General features: G+C 43.3%; 1 protein-coding gene across 1 annotated transcript in view; it reads right to left on the reverse strand.

Annotated features, from left to right (window-relative positions):
* LOC126214882 (uncharacterized) overlaps positions 1-18,142 on the reverse strand; it is a 466,243-nt gene that overhangs the window by 198,632 nt on the left and 249,469 nt on the right. The window lies entirely within an intron of this gene.

Below are 18,142 nucleotides of genomic sequence, written 5' to 3' on the forward strand. Positions count from 1 at the left end.
ATGTTTCGATCACTTTGGATCATCTTCAGATATAAGTAGTAGGTCTGAATCTTCCTTCGACCATTACTCGTGAGTGCAATCAGACATTAGCTAGTACCTCTCCCCCCGCTGACTGTTGCGCGCCCTCCCTCCCCCCCTCCCCCCCTCCCCCCCTCCCCCCCTCGCTTTACCACATTATCACCATCTTTAACACTTAACTAAACTGTAGAACGAAAGAGTTATTGGAACACTTATTTTTAAAATGATGGAAGATGAATGATATTTAATGTGTGTGTGTGTGTGTGTGTGTGTGTGTGTGTGTGTGTGTGTGTGTGTGTTTTAGAACGAATAACGAAGGAATTCGTGGTGCTACACAAAACTCCTACTCAGATAAGAAAACTAACTATCCACAGTGACAGCAGACACTTTCACAAAACATATCTCCCCTGCTTTACTCCTCTCCATTGTGGCAGTTGCTTGACCTGCCCACTTCAACCCCATTTAAAATTAGGTTAAAATGTCACTATACTTACTGTACGTAAATCACTTGATTGTTGCACTCCTTACTTCTGAACTGGCAGAAATTGGAAGATTTCACGTTGTTAATGCTTTGTGTCTGACCACAGCCGCTAATAGCAATAGTAATAATAATAATAATAATAATAATAATAAACATGTTCAACTACCCGAAAGTTCCTAAATGCAATGTAACATATACCGTACAGTTAAAAGGAAGTCACGCTTGATCAAGGTCCGCGTCACTTTCCATTTTTGACCAGACATAACGTCTGAGAAAAGAAAGTAATAATAATAATAATAATACTGCGTACAGTACTGTAGTAGTCCTTATGTAGTTACTGCTGTGTCGTGCTGCCATTAATTCATCTGTTTGTTTCGAAGCGAGCAATGAAGCAATTTCTGCGCCACTGCAGGTAGTATCTACAACTGACAAGATATTATCTTGAGATATTTAGCGTTTGTTACGTATATTTCTCACTTTTATCATCAGCGACGTACGGGTCAAAGCGCGACGTATGTGTGTGTAGTGGGTGGACTGTGTGAGGAACCTGTATCCTCCTACATTGATGCTACTAATTGAGTAAAAGTAAATATTGATACTTTACATAATCAGTGTTAGAGTCTTACAAAACTGTAATAATAGTAATGGTTGTTTGAAAATAATTTAGTTTCGTGTCTGAAAAAGAATCGAATCGTTTAGTTTTCACCCCTCAGAAAATTTCACTTTACCCAGGTTGTGAACCACTGTAATAGAGCAACTCGTCTTGTCTGGTCAGAACCTCCCATCAGACTGCTCTGATATAGGTTCTGACCAGACAAGAGTACTTAGATCTGAAGATATAGAATGAATGATCGAAACATGCCATGTAATCAAAAAAGTGCTGCTGAGACTGAGCAATAAACGAGAATTACTGTGAATATCAATGCAGCTGCTGATTCTCTCAGGATGAATATATCTGTTATAGGGGATAGAATAGTTATCTATTTCTCCACACACAACTTGTTAATAGATTCGCAGCTCGAATTTAAGTATGTCTCATTTCCCCAGGTGCCGGGCCCGATGGTAAAGTGCGTGTCTGGAAACTGATAGGTCGCGGGATCGAAGCCCAGTCAGACCAGCAATAATTTCAATCAGCTTTTGAGTTATCCTTCACTTCAGCAATTATGTGAAGATTCTCCAGGCACGACACGTGGTTCGGATTTTTTTTCAGACTTTCCTTTGTAGAATTACTGGTGTATGTTATGGGCACATAAGCCTCCGAAAAGACGTACAATTGGAAGTCTTGCATCAGGGCGTTGAGTCACACGGAATTATGCTTTTAGTTCACCGAGTAATATACTGCTTAATATACGAGATAGTGGGGGGTATTGATATCGCTATGTAAGTGGCCCAGCATATATTGCTAGTTAAAATAGAATATTATGGAAGTGCAATTAAAGACCTAATTGCGTTTCGCTCGTGTCTGCAGGAACCACCCAGTTCACACAGACGTTTCAAATAAATAATCATAGTTGTGTAACCTGAGGTTTCCCACAGGGTTACATACTGGGTACTGTTCTTTTCCCAATATATGCCAATGACTAGACTTTGACATTAGCAACCAACTATAGCTTTGTATTGATTGCGGTGTTACAAAAGTAATGGTCATATATTCTTGTCACAAGCTGAATAATAAAGTTTGTCATATTGTGCGAGGAGTAACTTCTTGGCTACAGCTAACAGGCTGACATCAAACACAAAACAGAAGGAAAATAAGTTTCCATAGTTTTCACATTCACATTATGTGTGTTTCAGAGTGGGACGAATATTCCAGTGTAACTGCTTTCAAGATCTTGTCTGACGTAATCTGATGTAATGTAGAAAATTAAGAATTCCTTCAAGTAAAGCCAATTAAAAATCGAACAACTTCCAGAAATTATGATGTTACGTACATTACAATATTGAAAACTCCTGTTAGGGTCACGAATCATAAAAACGAAAAAATTTTTTTCGAAAATGCATCTCTTCATACACCATGGAGATAATTATTGTTTGACAGTAGGCTGTTGATTATACAGATAACCAAGCAGCGAAAATAAAGACTTCCTTTGAATAACTGAATAATAAGCTACTTGTTCGTAATTTTTTAAACGTAACGTTTAGATTTTTTATTTACGTCTGCACTGCTACGAACGGCATCTGGAAGTCTGCTGATGGTCTACCGTTCAGATAGTTTTCAGAATTTTTTTTCTTTACTTGAACTGCTACTCTGTCGTAATATATTTCGCGACTAGCAAAGTAAGTTTCAACGCACTCTTCTATTATATGTTTTGCGAAGGCATGAATAAACTGTGGAATGGTTTAATATTAACAACTAGTTGCTTTTAGAAGTAAGTTACAGAATTCGTAGTCAATCAGTCTATGGAAATATTCTAAGGAAAAGTATTATACGCTTTATGAAGAAACAAAACATTTATAACGGTTATTTAGAAGAGGATAATGTATTCCGTAGAAATAAAAAGGTATTCTGTTAAGTAAATTATAGCTGTAGAAATAGCAGCAGAAAGTTTATTTTAGGTTTTTGAAACGTATATCAAATTTTCAATGAAATATTGCGTATGTAATTTTATTTATTATTAATAAACGAGATTTTATTTTTCTGTTGGTAGATTTATGACGAAGTAATGCGCAGCGAAGTGATAAACTGCACAACGCCCTTATTTCTGATATGTGGAACGGTTGCGCCGGCAGACAATGAAGAAAAATGGACGGGCCGACCTTTCAGAATATCGTATACTTTATACAAGTGACGAATGCTTCCCAGCCGCTCTGGTCAGAAATTTTTCTTTAATTACTGCCAGACGCTGATGTGTAGGCCAGATGCATGTTTGGTTTAGATATCACTCAGTCTTAACACAAATTTATCAGATACTAGTTCGTGATAAAAGTAGAGTCGTTCACGTAAAATTCTCAGATTGCAAACTCATACAGTTTTAACACTGAAATTGGAGGCGGTAGATTGGAGGAAAAAGTAAAGGAATTCCCATATTAACGGAACTAGGTGAAACCGAACGCTAAAGCAACTTCATAGAAGATATTTACAAGTGAAACTGTATGGTTTCAGAGCCCTTTTCAAGTCTCAAACGTCTTTGGTGTACACTACTGGCCATTAAAATTGATTCACGAAGAAGAAATGCAGATGATAACCGGGTATTCACTGGACAAATATATTATACTAGAACTGACATGGGATTACATTTTCACGCAATTTGGGTGCATAGATCCTGAGAAATCAGAACCCAGAACTGCCACCTCTGGCCGTAATAACGGCCTTGATACGCCTGGGCACTGAGTCAAACAGAGCTGGGATGCCGTGTACAGGTGCAGCTGCCCATGCAGCTTCAATACGATACCAAAGTTCATCAAGAGTAGTGACTGGCGTATTGTGACGAGCCAGTTGCTCGGCCACCATTAACCAGACGTTTCCAAAAAAATGGTTCAAATGGCTCTGAGCACTATGGGACTCAACTGCTGTGGTCATCAGTCCCCTAGAACTTAGAACTACTTAAACCTAACTAACCTAAGGACATCACACACATCCATGCCCGAGGCAGGATTCGAACCTGCGACCCTAGCAGTCGCACGGTTCCGGACTGCGCGCCTAGAACCACGAGACCACCGCGGCCGGCAGACGTTTTCAATTGGTATCTGTAGAATGTGCTGGCCAAGGAACCAGTCGAACATTTTCTGTATCCAGAAAGGCCAGTACAGGACCTGTAACATGCGGTCCTGCATTATCCTGCTGATATGTAGGGTTTCGCAGGGATCGAATGAAGGGTCGTAACACATCTGATATGTGTAACGTCCACTGTGCCGTCAGTGCGAACAAGAGGTGACCGAGACGTGTAACCAATGGCACCCTATACCATCACCCGGGTGATACGCCAGTATGTCTATGACGAATACACGCTTCCAATGTGCGTTCACCGCGATGTCGCCAAACACGGATGCGACCATCACGATGCTGTGAACAGAACCTGGATTCATCCGAAAAAATGACGTTTTGCCATTCGTGCACCCAGATTCGTCGTCGAGTACACCATCGCAGGTGCCCCTGTCTGTGATGCAGCGTCAAGGGTAACCGCACCCATGGTCTCCGAGCAGGTAGTCCTTGCTGCTGCAAACGTCGTCGAACTGTTCGTGCAGATGGTTGTTGTCTTGCAAACGTCCCCATCTGCTGACTCAGGGATCGAGACGTGGCTGCACGATCCGTTACAGCCATGCGGATATGATGCCTGTCATCTCTACAGCTATTGATACGAGGCCGTTGGTATCCAGCACGACGTTCCGTATTACCCTCCTGAACCTACCGATTCCATATTCTGCTAACAGTCATTGGATCTCAACCAACGCGAGCAGCAATGTCGCGATACGATAAACCGCAATCGCGATAGGCTACAATCCGACCTTTATCAAAGTCGGAAACGCGATGGTACGCATTTCTCCTCCTTACACGAGGCATCACAACAACGTTTCACCAGGCAACGCCGGTCAACTGCTGTTTGTGTATGAGAAATTCGTTGGATACTTTCCTCATGTCAGCACGTTGTAGGTGTCTTCACCGGCGCCAACCTTGTGTGAATGCTGTGAAAAGCTAATCATTTGTATATCACAGCATCTTCTTCCTGTCGCTTAAATTTCGCTTGTGTAGAACTTCATCTTCGTGGTGTAGCAATTTTAATGGCCAGTAGTGTATATATGAAGACTGAAGTGACAAATGAAAGTTTATACCAACGCTGGGATTCGAACACGGGTCTCCTTGCTCACTAGGCAGACACGCTAGCTAACCAGAACGCCACCCTGGCACCGTGTTTTTCCACTCTGCACGGACTACCCTAGCACGCCTGCCTCCTCGGTACAAATTCCCACTCAGGTCTCAGCCCACTTGGTATTCCCTCTGGGGAAAGCAAATTCGCAATTCCCATTCAGAGGAACCACCCTGTTATTTGACTCCTTTCTGGAGGACGTTTTAATAGGGATCCCTGGCGTAGAGAAGCATTTGAAAGAGTTGATAATTCAGTTTTATTGAGAGGACCTTGTAGCATTTGACCCCCTACTTGTTGCTGTGGTCTTCAGCCCTGAGACTGGTTTGATGCAGCTCTCCACAGTCCTCTATCCGTGCAAGCCTCTTCATCTCCGAATAACTACTGCAACCGACATCCTTGTGAATCTGCTTAATGTATTCATCCCTAGATCTCCCTCTACGATTTTTACCCTCCTCTCCTCCCTCCAATACTAAATTGGTGATCCCTTGATGCCTGAGGACATATCCTCCCAACCGATCCCTTCTTTTAGTCAAGTTGTGCCACAAATTTCTCTTCTCCTTAATTCTATTCAATACCTCCTCATTAATTTTGTGATCTACCCATCTAATCTGCAGCATCCTTCTGTAGCACCACATTTCGAAAGCTTCTATTCTCTTCTTATCTAAACTATTTATCGTCCATGTTTCACTTCCACACATGGCTACACTCCATACAAATACTTTCAGAAAAGAGTTCCTGACACATCTACACTCGATGTTAATAGATTTCTCTTCTTCAGAAACGCTTCCCTTGCCATTGCCAGTCTACACTTTATATCCTCGCTACTTCGACCGTCATTAGGAATTTTGCTACTCAAATAGCGTATCTACTGCTCATTTCCTAATCTAATTCTCTCAGCATCACCAGATTTAATTCGACTACATTCCATTATTCTCGTTTTGCTTTTGTTGATATTCACCTATATCTCCTTTTCAAGATCTGTTCACTCCGTTCAACTGCTATTGCAGGTCCTTTGCTGCCTGACAGACTTACGTCATCGGCAAACCTTAAGTTTTTAATTCTTTACCATAGATTTTAATTCCTACTCCAAATTTTTCTTTTGTTTTCTTCGTTGCTTTCTCAATATACCACTTGAATAACATCGGGGGTAACTACAACCCTGCCACATTTGCTTCTCAACCACTGCTACCCTTTCGTGTCCCTCGGTTGTGATAACTGCCATCTGGCTTCTGTACAAATTGGAAATTACCTTTCGCTCCCCATATTTTACCCCTGCCACTTTCAGATTTTGAAAGAGAGTATTCCAGTCAACATTTTCAAAAGGTTTCTCTTAGTCTAAAAGTGCTAGAAACCTAGGTTTGTCTTTCTTTAATCTATTTTCTAAGGTAAGTCGTAGGATCAGTATTACCTCGCGTGTTCCAACATTTCTATGGAATCCAAACTAATCTTCCGCGAGGTCGGCTTCTACCAGTTTTTCCATTCCTACTTATCTTGCATTTATCGAGAATTTCTTGCCCAGCGCAAAGACTCAAGCGACTTCAGAAAAACGCAAGTGACTCCCGCGTACGAGAAGGGAAAAAGAAAGGACACGCATTATTACGGACAAATATCCTTAACGTCGATTTTCTCTAGAATTATTTAACATATTCTTAGTTTGTACGTAATAAATTTCCTTGAAAGGGAAAAGCCAGTGTGCACAAATCAGCTCGCATTTAGAAAGCATCGTTCATCCGAAACTCAGCTTGCCCTTTTCTCGCGCGACACCTAGCCGGCCGAAGTGGCCGTGCGGTTAAAGGCGCTGCAGTCTGGAACCGCAAGACCGCTACGGTCGCAGGTTCGAATCCTGCCTCGGGCATGGATGTTTGTGATGTCCTTAGGTTAGTTAGGTTTAACTAGTTCTAAGTTCTAGGGGACTAATGACCTCAGCAGTTGAGTCCCATAGTGCTCAGAGCCATTTGAACCATTTTGAATCTCGCGCGACACCATGCGAACCATGGATGAAGGGCAGCAGGCAGATTACATATTCCCAAATTTCCGGAATGCGTTTGACACGATGTCCCACGGCAGACTGTTGAAGGAACGAATATAGAGAACAGGATCACAGATACGTTAGTGGCTCGAAGACTAAGTAAGAGAACCCAGAATGTTGTAGACGACGGGCGGGTGTTCATTAGAGACAAGGATATCGTCAGGAGTGGCCCAGGGAAGCGTGACAGGACGTCTGTTGTTCTCTATATACATAATTTATTCGGCGGACAGTGTTGGCAGCAGTCTGCGGCTGTTTACTAATGATGCTGTGGTGCACGATAAGGTGCCGCAGTTGAGGGACTGTAGGGGGGACAAGAGACGACTTAGACACAATTTATAGTTGGTGTGATGAATAGCAGCTAGCTCTAAATGTAGCAAAGTTAATGCAGATAAGTAGGTAAAACAAACACATAATGCTCCAATGCAGCATTAGTAGCCTGCTACGTGACGCAGTCAGATAGATTAAATATCTGGGCGCAACGTTACAGAGCGATATGAAATGAAACGAGTATTTAAGGACGATAGTAGGAAAGGCGAATGGTCGACTTCGGTTTATTGGGACAATTTTAGGAAAATGTGGTTCATCTGTAAAGGAAACCGCACATAGGATGCTAGTGCTTGTTCTGGACCCGTACCGGGTCTGATTAAAGGACGACATCGAAGAAATTCAGAGGTGGGCTTCTAGATCTGTTACCGGTAGGTTCGAGCAACACGCGAGTATTACGGAGATGCATCGGGAACTGAATTGGGAATCCCGGGACTGAAAGAGAAGTTCTTTTCGACCAACTTCATTGACAAAATTTGAGGCTGACAGCAGAACGATTCTACTACCGCGAACGTACATATCGCGTAAGGACCAGGAAGATACGAGAACTAGGGCTCGTACGGACAGTCGTATTTCGCTTGTTCCGTTTGCGTGCGGAAGAGCAAAGAAAATGGCTAGTAATGATAAAAAATGGTTCTAATGGCCCTAGGCACTATGGGACGTAACATCTCAGGCCATCAGTCCCCTAGAACTTAGAACTACTTAAACCTAACTAAGGACATCCCACACATCCATGACCGAGGCAGGATTCGAACCTGCGACCGTAAGAGCAGCGCGGTTCCGGACTGAAGCGTCTAGAACCGCTCTGCCACAGCGGCCGGCCAGTAATGAGACAAGGTACCCCCCGCCATGCACAGTAAGGCGGCCTGCGGAACATGTTTGTATGTATGTACACGTGTATAGATTGAACTTTTAAAGGGCTTGCAATCGCTAGATATACTTTTATCTGACCTGTATTTTGGGGTGTATCTAGGAAAGTGCCAGTCCTGGTCAAAGACATACGCAACGTACGCCCAAATAGAAATCGGTAATCTGCTACAGAAAGCTTAAATACTTGGTTTCTTCACTGCCGGCCATCGCAGTTCTTGAGACAACTCGCCCGTTTCATTAGTCCCGGCTTTAATCCAGTTTCCAAACTCCGGGAAGGAGCAGCTCTTTGAAGCGCCGACTTCGGCCATTCCTCAGTCTAATTCCGCAGTTGCTTTACGATTCTCTTCCGTCTGGGAATTTGATTAACTCGCCTCTGCGAAGCGTTTACTTTTCATTGCCGCGTTGATGCCGTTCTGTGAATTTGTTAGCACCCATCGCCGCCGATTGTAGCAGTGATCGCTACTGAAAGTTGGCCACTATAACCTCTGTGTCCGTCTTTCAAAACAATGTAGCACGACAGACACAACCCACCAGTAGAATTGAGAACGTTCGTGCGTAAAATAACTTACTGAACGAATAGTGTGCATCGTTTACGAATTCTATGGTTGAAAGTACAGAACATTTTCGTTCGATTGTACACTGAGAAACAGAGTTAAAGAACTCTTTTGTATTTTCAACATTGCAGCACAGTCAGAAATGGTGATAATCTAATATATAAGAAACTATCAGCCCCGATTGCGGTAATGAAACCAACCTTTAACTAGGTTTCAGCCCAAGTAATTGAGCCTTCTTCAGAAGATATACCTGAAGCTATAATTTGTCTAGGAGGACATGGTCTAGTAATAAATAATACTCCGGCTGTTTTAGTTTTATTTCTAGACCATGCCCTCCTAGACAAATTATAGATTCAGGTATATCTTCTGAAGAAGGCTCAATTATTTGGGCTGAAACCTAGGTGAAGGTTGGTTTCATTAGCGCAATCGAGACTGGTAGATTCTTATATATTGGAGTTAAAGAACTACTTTTACAAAACCCAGTAATTATTTCTATTTGCGATGAATAAAATTCAAATTCGCGACAAAGGTGTCAATAATCTCCTCTTAATGATGCAAAAGCTCCGATCCCTCCGAAAAAAGCTGGAGCGCAGAAGTCCATGTGAGTGTAAGATTAATCAGTGATGTCTCATTTGTACCAAATTTCACAACAATTATCCACAACGCCACCGTTAGTGTGTTACACTATGGAAAGCTCATAGAACCCTCTCTTATCCACATTCCATCCTTATTTTAACACCTCCAAGATGGCGATGCCCCATGTTGAAATGACGCAGCTTTCAAATGGTTCAAATGGCTCTGAGCGCTATGGGACTTAACTTCTGAGGTCATCAGTCCCCTAGAACTACTTAAACCTAACTAATCTAAGGACATCACACACATCCATGCCCGAGGCAGGATTCGAACCTGCGACCGTAGCGGTCGCGTGGTTCCAGACTGTAGCGCCTAGAACCGCTCGGCAACCCCGGCCGGCGACGCGGCTTTCTTGTGTGGTCGGGAAAGATATTTCAAACACACTGTCGCTCAACATCAACACGGAAAGGGCTCAGGGAGTGGTATCTATGGGGGGTGAATGAAACCATCCCTACCCTTGATGCGTTGATTCCACAGATTCTGCAGTCGAAAATGAGAGTTCACAGTGCGACAAGCAACAGGACGGCGCTCTTGTTAATCTTTGACACTGCCAACACCTCAAAGACGCTTCAACCCTTGTCCGAAGACGTCGTCGGCTAACAGCCCAACTGAACGTGTTCGCAACCCGTTGAAGTGCAGTGCAACCGCAATTTTCACTCTGGCGTCCTCGCACCACAAAGGAGTGTTGAAGACCTTCGCCGAAATTCGAACGCGATCTTAAGCGGCAAGTGGTGCTTCTGCTATCTGAGACCTCCTTAAGCGTGACCACAGAGGGGTGTCACATTGATACATGCGTGAATAAAACAGCTATGGGTTCCCAGTTCGGCAACACCCTCAGTGCCACCTGGCTACGTTCGTTTAGACTTTAAAAATATACCTGCACAGAGAAAACTGTTTATGAGAGTCCTAGTCGCCTGCAGGTAGACAACCATTTGACACCTATCCATTGTGGCACGCATACTAACAGGCAGCAGGACTCTCATAGGTTTACTATGTTCATGTGAATTTTCAAAGCGCTCAACATACGCGGGCTTTCCAGTAGCCCCTTGTCGTTCCACACTGAACACGAGAGCAAAAATTACATTCTCACTGCAATCCAAAGGGATGCTATCACGTTCAATGGGTTGGTAGTCCATGATGGCGGTAGAGAAGGGTTGAAGCATCCGCGGAGCATCACCAGTGTCAAAGATTGCCTAGATCATCGTCCTGGTAGTCATCGCACGTGAACCGTCGTTTTCTACCGCTCAAGGAAAGGAGTGGTTTCATTTACACCCTTTATGTCATCTCCTGAGGTCTTTTCGTGTTCGATTCTGAGTGGCGGTGAAACGTTTAATTCGTCCACTCATAAGAAAACTCAGGTAGACAGAGAAAGTTATGTTGAAGAAAGAAAAAAAGCCAAACAGATAATTACTGCATCCAAGAAGAAATCTTGGGAAGACTTTGGAAACAGGTTGGAGACTGAGTCAAGCTGCTGGAAAACCATTCTGGAGTGTAATTATCAGTCTTCGAAAGGGAGGTAAGAAGTAAATGACAAGTATTTTGGACAGTTTAGGAAAACTGCTGGTGAATCCTGTTGATACCTTGGGCAGACGGAGGGAATATTTTGAAGAGTTGCTCAATGTAGGTGAAAATACGATCAGTAATGTCTCAGATTTCGATGTACAATGGGATAGGAATGATGATGGAAATAGGATCACATTTGAGGAAGTGGAGAAAATTGTCGATAGGTTGCAGTGCAATAACGCGGCTGGGGTGGATGAAATTAAGTCGGAACTCATCAAATACAGTGGAATGTCAGGTCTTAAATAGCTACACAGGATAATTGAAATGGGGTGGGAGTCGGGACAGGTTCCATCAGACTGGACGAAAGCAGTAATGACACCAATCTTTAAAGATGGAAATAGAAAAGACTGTAATAACTACAGAGATATCTCTTTAATCAGCGTTGTGGGTAAAATCTTCTCTGGTATTGTTGAAAGGAGTATTAGTTGTGGACAAATTCGATGAAAATCAATGTGGGTTTAGGCCTCTTAGAGGTTGTCAGGACCAGATCTTTAGCTTACGGCAAATAATGGAGAAGTCTTACGAGTGGAACAGGGAATTGTATCTATGCTTTATAGATCTAGAAAAGGCATATGACCGGGTTCCTAGGAGGAAGTTATTGTCTGTTCTACGAGATTATGGAATAGGAGGCAAACTTTTGCAAGCAATTACAGGTCTTTACATGGATAGTCACGCAGCGGTTAGAGCTGACGGTAAATTGAGTTCATGGTTCAGAGTAGTTTCAGGAGTAAGACAAGGCTGCAACCTGTCTCCACTGTTGTTCATATTATTTATGGATCATATGTTGAAAACAATAGAATGGCTGGATGAGATTAAGATATGTGAACACAAAATAAGCAGTCTTGCATATGCGGATGATTTAGTTGTGATGGCAGATTCGATTGAAAGTTTGCAAAGTAATATTTCAGAGCTAGATCAGAAATGTAAGGACTATGGTATGAAGATTAGCATCTCCAAAACGAAAGCAATGTCAGTGGGTAAGAAATATAAACAGATTGAGTGCCAAATAGGAGGAACAAAGTTAGAACAGGTGGACGGTTTCAAGTACTTAGGATGCATATTCTCACAGGATGGCAACATATTGGAAGAACTGGAAGCGAGGTGTAGCTAAGCTAATGCAGTGAGCGCTCAGCTACGATCTACTCTCTTCTGCAAGAAGGAAGTCAGTACCAAGACTAAGTTACCTGTGCACCATTCAATCTTTCGACCAACTTTGTTGTATGGGAGCGAAAGCTGGGTGGATTCAGGTTACCTTATCAATAAGGTTGAGGTTACGGATATGAAAGTAGCTAGGATGATTGCAGGTACTAGTAGATGGGAACAATGGCAGGAGGGTGTGCACAATGAGGAAATCAAAGAAAAACTGGGAATGGACTCTATAGATGTAGCAGTCAGGGCGAACAGGCTTAGATGGTGGGGTCATGTTACACGCATGGGAGAAGCAAGGTTACCCAAGAGACTCATGGGTTCAGCAGTAGAGGGTAGGAGGAGTCGGGATAGACCAAGGAGAAGGTACCTGGATTCGTTTAAGAATGATTTTGAAGTAATAGGCTTAACATCAGAAGAGGCACCAATGTTAGCACTGAATAGGGGATCATGGAGGAATTTTATAAGGGGGACTATGCTCCAGACTGAACGCTGAAAGGCATAATCAGTCTTAAATGATGATGATGGTGATAAGAAAACTGCGTAGTGGTTCTAGTCTCCGTCGTAGAGGCGTCAAAACAAGGGGTGAAATGTACGTAAGAGGGGGTGTGTCGACCTTCCCATCATGTAACACGTCCACGGCGTTGTGGGGCAGATTTGCGCTGAATTTTGGTGCCAATGAGACATCAAAAACGCACCTTGTAACCCACATAAACTTCCGGGCTGTGGCCTTTTATTCGCATGTGTTAACACCTTGCGGTTTGGAGTGTGACCAAGCTCGAGGGTGAGGTCGCAGGGCTCCAAGCTTTTCCGTCATTAGATGAATGTTGTAGGCACCTGTGAGCTAAGTTTCAAACTTGTACGTCACAATGGCAATAATTCTACATTTACATCTACATCCATACTCCGCAAGCCACCTGACGGTGTGTGGCGGAGGGTGCTTTGAGTACCTCTATCGGTTCTCTCTTCTATTCTAGTCTCGTATTGTTCGTCGAAAGAAAGATTGTCGATATGCCTCTGTGTGGGCTCTAATCTCTCTGATTTTATCCTCGTGGTCTCTTCGCGAGATATACGTAGGAGGGAGCAATATACTGTTTGAGTTCTCGGTGAAGGTATGTTCTCGAAACTTCAATAAAAGCCTGTACCGAGCTACTGAGCGTCTCTCCTGCAGAGTCTTCCACTGGAGTTTATCTATCATCTCCGTAACGCTTTCGCGATTACTAAATGATCCTGTAACGAAGCGCGCCGCTCTCCGTTGGATCTTCTCTATCCCCTCTATCAACCCTATCTGGTACGGATCCCACACCGGTGAGCAGTATTCAAGCAGTGGGCGAACAAGTGTACGGTAACATACTTCCTAGGTTTTCGGATTGCATTTCCTTAGGATTCTTCCAATGAATCTGTCTGGTATCTGCTTTACTGAAGATCAACTTTATATGATCATTCCATTTTAAATCACTCCTAATGCCTACTCCCAAATAATTTATGGAAATAACTGCTTCCAGTCGCTGACCTACTATATTGTAGCTTAATGACAAAGCATCTTTCTTTCTATGTATTCGCAGCACATTACACTTGTCTACATTGAGATTCAATTGCCATTACCTGCACCATGCGTCAATTCGTTGCACGGGGTTTCGAAAAAGTGATCCTTTAAATGTGTTCTGCAGTGTATTAAAAGACTAAATTAAGGACTTTCCTGTTTTTAGTGAGCAAAATACAGTGAAAAAAAGTAAAAGATGCACAGATTACGGGAAGATATTAAAAAGAAAGTGTGTATGAATATTAACATTTTAGTCTCTTTTCCTGTCAGGTGTCACCTGGAGTGTTTCCCCTTACTTTTACAAACTGACGCTCTCATATATGCAAGGGATTAACCTTTCGGGAACCAGACAAGTATACAGGGTGGTTCATTGATCGTGACCGGGCCAAATATCTCACGAAATAATCGTCAAACGAAAAAACTACAAAGGACGAAACTTGTCTAGCTTGAAGGGTGAAACCAGATGGCGCTATGGTTGGCCCGCTAGATGGCGCTGCCATAGCTCAAACGGATATCAGCTGCGTTTTTTTAAATAGGTACCTCCATTTTTATTACATATTCGTGTAGTACGTAAAGAAATATGAATGTTTTATTTGGACCACTTTTTCCGCTTTGTGATAGATGGCACTGTGGTAGTCACAAACGTATAAGTACGTGGTATAACGTAACATTCTACCAGTGCGGACGGTATTTGCTTCGTGATACATTATCCATGTTAAAATGGATCGTTTACCAATTGCGGAAAAGGTCGATATCGTGTTGATGTATGGCTGTTGTGATCAAAATGCCCAACGGGCATGTGCTATGTATGCTGCTCGGTATCCAGGAAGACATCATCCAAGTGTCCGGACCGTTCGCAGGATAGTTACGTTATTTAAGGAAACAGGACGTGTTCAGCCACATGTGAAACGTCAACCACGACCTGCAACTGATGATGATGCCCAAGTAGGTGTTTTAGCTGCTGTCGCGGCTAATCCGCACATCACTAGCAAACAAATTGCGCGAGAATCGGGAATCTCAAAAACATCGGTGTTGAGAGGAATGTCGTTACACGTATTGCCAAATGCATTGAGGTTGACGGACATCATTTTGAGCGTTTATTGCATTAATGTGGTATTTACAGGTAATCACACTAACAGCATGCTTTCTCAGAAATGATAAGCTCACAAAGGTACATGCATCACATTGGAACAACCGAAATAAAATGTTCAAACGTATCTACGTTCTGTATTTTAATTTAAAAAACCTGCCTGTTACCAACTGTTCGTCTAAAATTGTGAGCTATATGTTTGTGACTATTACAGCGCCATCCATCACAAAGCGAAAAAAGTGGTCCAACTAAAACATTGATATTTCTTTACGTACTACACGAATATGTAATAAATATGGGGGTTCCTGTTTTAAAAAACGCAGTTGATATCTGATCAGTGGCAGCGCCATCTAGTGGGCCAACCATAGCGCCATCTGGTTTCCCCCTTCAAGCTAGACGAGTTTCGTTTTTTGTTGTTTTTTCGTTTGACGCTTATTTCGTGAGATATTTGGCCCGGTCACGATCAATGGACCACCCTGTATAAGAAAGATTATGCACCGGATTTCTCATACGCAAATCGTATTTCAGTCTTGATTGTTTGTGAGAAGATCGTGTTACGCCCCTCATTTGACAGTGGCCAAGGAGTACTTGTTGGAAACCGGCTGGTGTTTTAAGCACTTGAGACAAGTCAAGGCCGGAAGATATTTTATTGAGTGTGACCATTACGAGACTCTGCATCCTTACAGAGCTGACGTTGAAGCGTGTCTCTTGGCCTGTTGGGGCTGTATCTTTCGTAACCTCGCAGTGGACGGGGCAACGACAAGTGGAGGTAAGGAGAGTGGTTGTTTAGCCGACGTGTCAGACAAACGTCCGCAGCAATTCGCGCCCGCGGCTGCCTGGACCCTCACCCACTGACCGCCGCGCCACACGCGGCGCGCAATCAGCCCCTCTGATTGGCTAACGAGGCGCGAAATGCGGCCGACCGCCTTCAGCGCGCCAATCCCGGGTCGCGTAGCATGGCGTTCGCTGCCGTGCGCTGCCGTGTCGCACTTTTGCGCCAGACTGCCCCCATTAATTAATCTCCGCGCCATTACCTGCCGTGATGACGGGGCTGCGAGGAAACCTACCTACCTAACCTGTCACCGGCGCCGGGCCATCCACAGCGTTCTGGCTAGAGGCTGTTTTAATGATTTTAATCAGTCAAGCAATATGAGTTTTCACGGCTGTACAGAAAACACGAGTCTGTTGTCGGGTACAAGTAGACCATACCAGGGTAGGAAGGATAGCGGGTACACGAGTTCCCAAGTACAACTGAGGTCTTGGCCTTTCTTAGCAACAGGGTGGCTCAGAGGAAAGTAGCCTATGTAAGTGTAAAGGAAATGCAGTGAATCACAGAAACGAGGAGCTGAAGTGAGTTTTTTTTATAGTGAAAAACACAGTGAAATTTACATTTATAGAAGATGTTGAAAGTGACCCGCTGCAACATAAACACACAGCCTATGCGGTCAGTATCTGTATGACGTTTCTATTGACATCGCCTGCCAGATCGTTAATATGTAACATGAACAGCAAGGGTCCCTGTGGCACAGCTGCTGATGAGCGAAAACATTATGACTCCCTTCTTAATAGCGCATTTGTCCGTTATTTACAGTGAAAAACTTAGTGAGATATACATTTATAGAAAATCTTGAAACTGACCCCCTGAAACTTCGATACACAGCTGTGCGCCTCTAAGTATATTCAGATACGCGTGGAGTAAAGTTCTGACATCAATGGCGGCATGATTTCGCCGGCCGTAGTGACCGAGCGGTTCTAGGCGCTTCAGTCTGGAGTCACGCGACCGCTGCGGTCGCAGGTTCGAATCCCACCTCCGGCATGGATGTGTGTGATGTCCTTAGGTTACTTAGGTTTAAGTAGTTCTAAGTTCAAGGGGACTGATGACGTCAGATGTTAAGTCCCATAGCCATTTGTGCATGATTTCGTTTCGTAAAAGCAAGAGTGGTAACATTAGGAGCGTAGCGGAAATTCCACTGCTAAATGCAGAGGAGAGAGCGGATAGGTGGAGAGAATATGTTGAAGGTCTCTATGAGGGGGAAGATTTGTCTGATGTGATACAAGAAGAAACAGGAGTCGATTTAGAAGAGATAGGGGATCCAATATTAGAATCAGAATTTAAGAGAGCTTTGGAGGACTTAATTCCATCAGAATTTCTAAAATTATTGGGGGAAGTGACAACAAAAGGACTATTTAAGTCCGTGTGTAGAATATATGGGTCTGGCGACATACCATCTTACTTTCGAAAAAATTTCGTCCACACAATTCCGAAAACTGCTACAGGTGGTCAGTGGGAGAATTATCGCACAATCACCTATGCATCGAAGTTGCTGACAAAAAAAGTATATAGAAGAATGGAAAAGAAAATTGAGGTGGTGTTGAGATGACGGTCAGTTTGGCTTTAGGAAAGGTAAGGTCACGAGAGAGGCAATTCTGACGTTGCGGTTGATAATGGAAGCAAGACGGAAGAAAAATCAGGCTACGTTCATAGGATTTGTCGACCCGGAAAAAGCGTTCGACGATGTAAAATGGTGAAAGATGTCCGAAATTTTGAGAAAAGTAGGGGTAAGCTACAGGGAGTGAGTGGTAATATCCAATATATACAAGAACCAGGAGGGAATAATAAATAGCAGCGCACGACCAAGAACGAAGTGCTCGGATTAAAAATGATGTATGACGGGGATATAGTATTTCGCCCCTATTGTTCAATCTGTATATCGAAGAAACAGTGATGGAAATAAAAGAAAGGTTCAGAAGTGGAATTAAAATTCAAGATGAAAGGATATCAATGATACGATTCGCAGATGACATTGTCCATTCCGTCTAGCAGGTCATGTAATTCTTAATCATTTTCACTCGGGATAGCAGTGTAAGGAGTGCAGAATACGGATTGAGAGTAAATCGAAAAAGACGGAAGTAATGAAATGGCTGAAATGGCTCTGAGCACTATGGGACTTAACATCTGAGGTCGTCAGTCCCCTAGAACAGAACTACTGTAACCGAACTAACCTAAGGACATCACACACATCCATGCCCGAGGCAGGATTCGAACCTACGACCGTAACGGTCGCGTGGTTCCAGACTGAAGCGCA

The sequence above is a fragment of the Schistocerca nitens genome, chromosome 12 (genome assembly GCF_023898315.1).
Source record: "Schistocerca nitens isolate TAMUIC-IGC-003100 chromosome 12, iqSchNite1.1, whole genome shotgun sequence".
NCBI lineage: Eukaryota > Metazoa > Arthropoda > Insecta > Orthoptera > Acrididae > Schistocerca > Schistocerca nitens.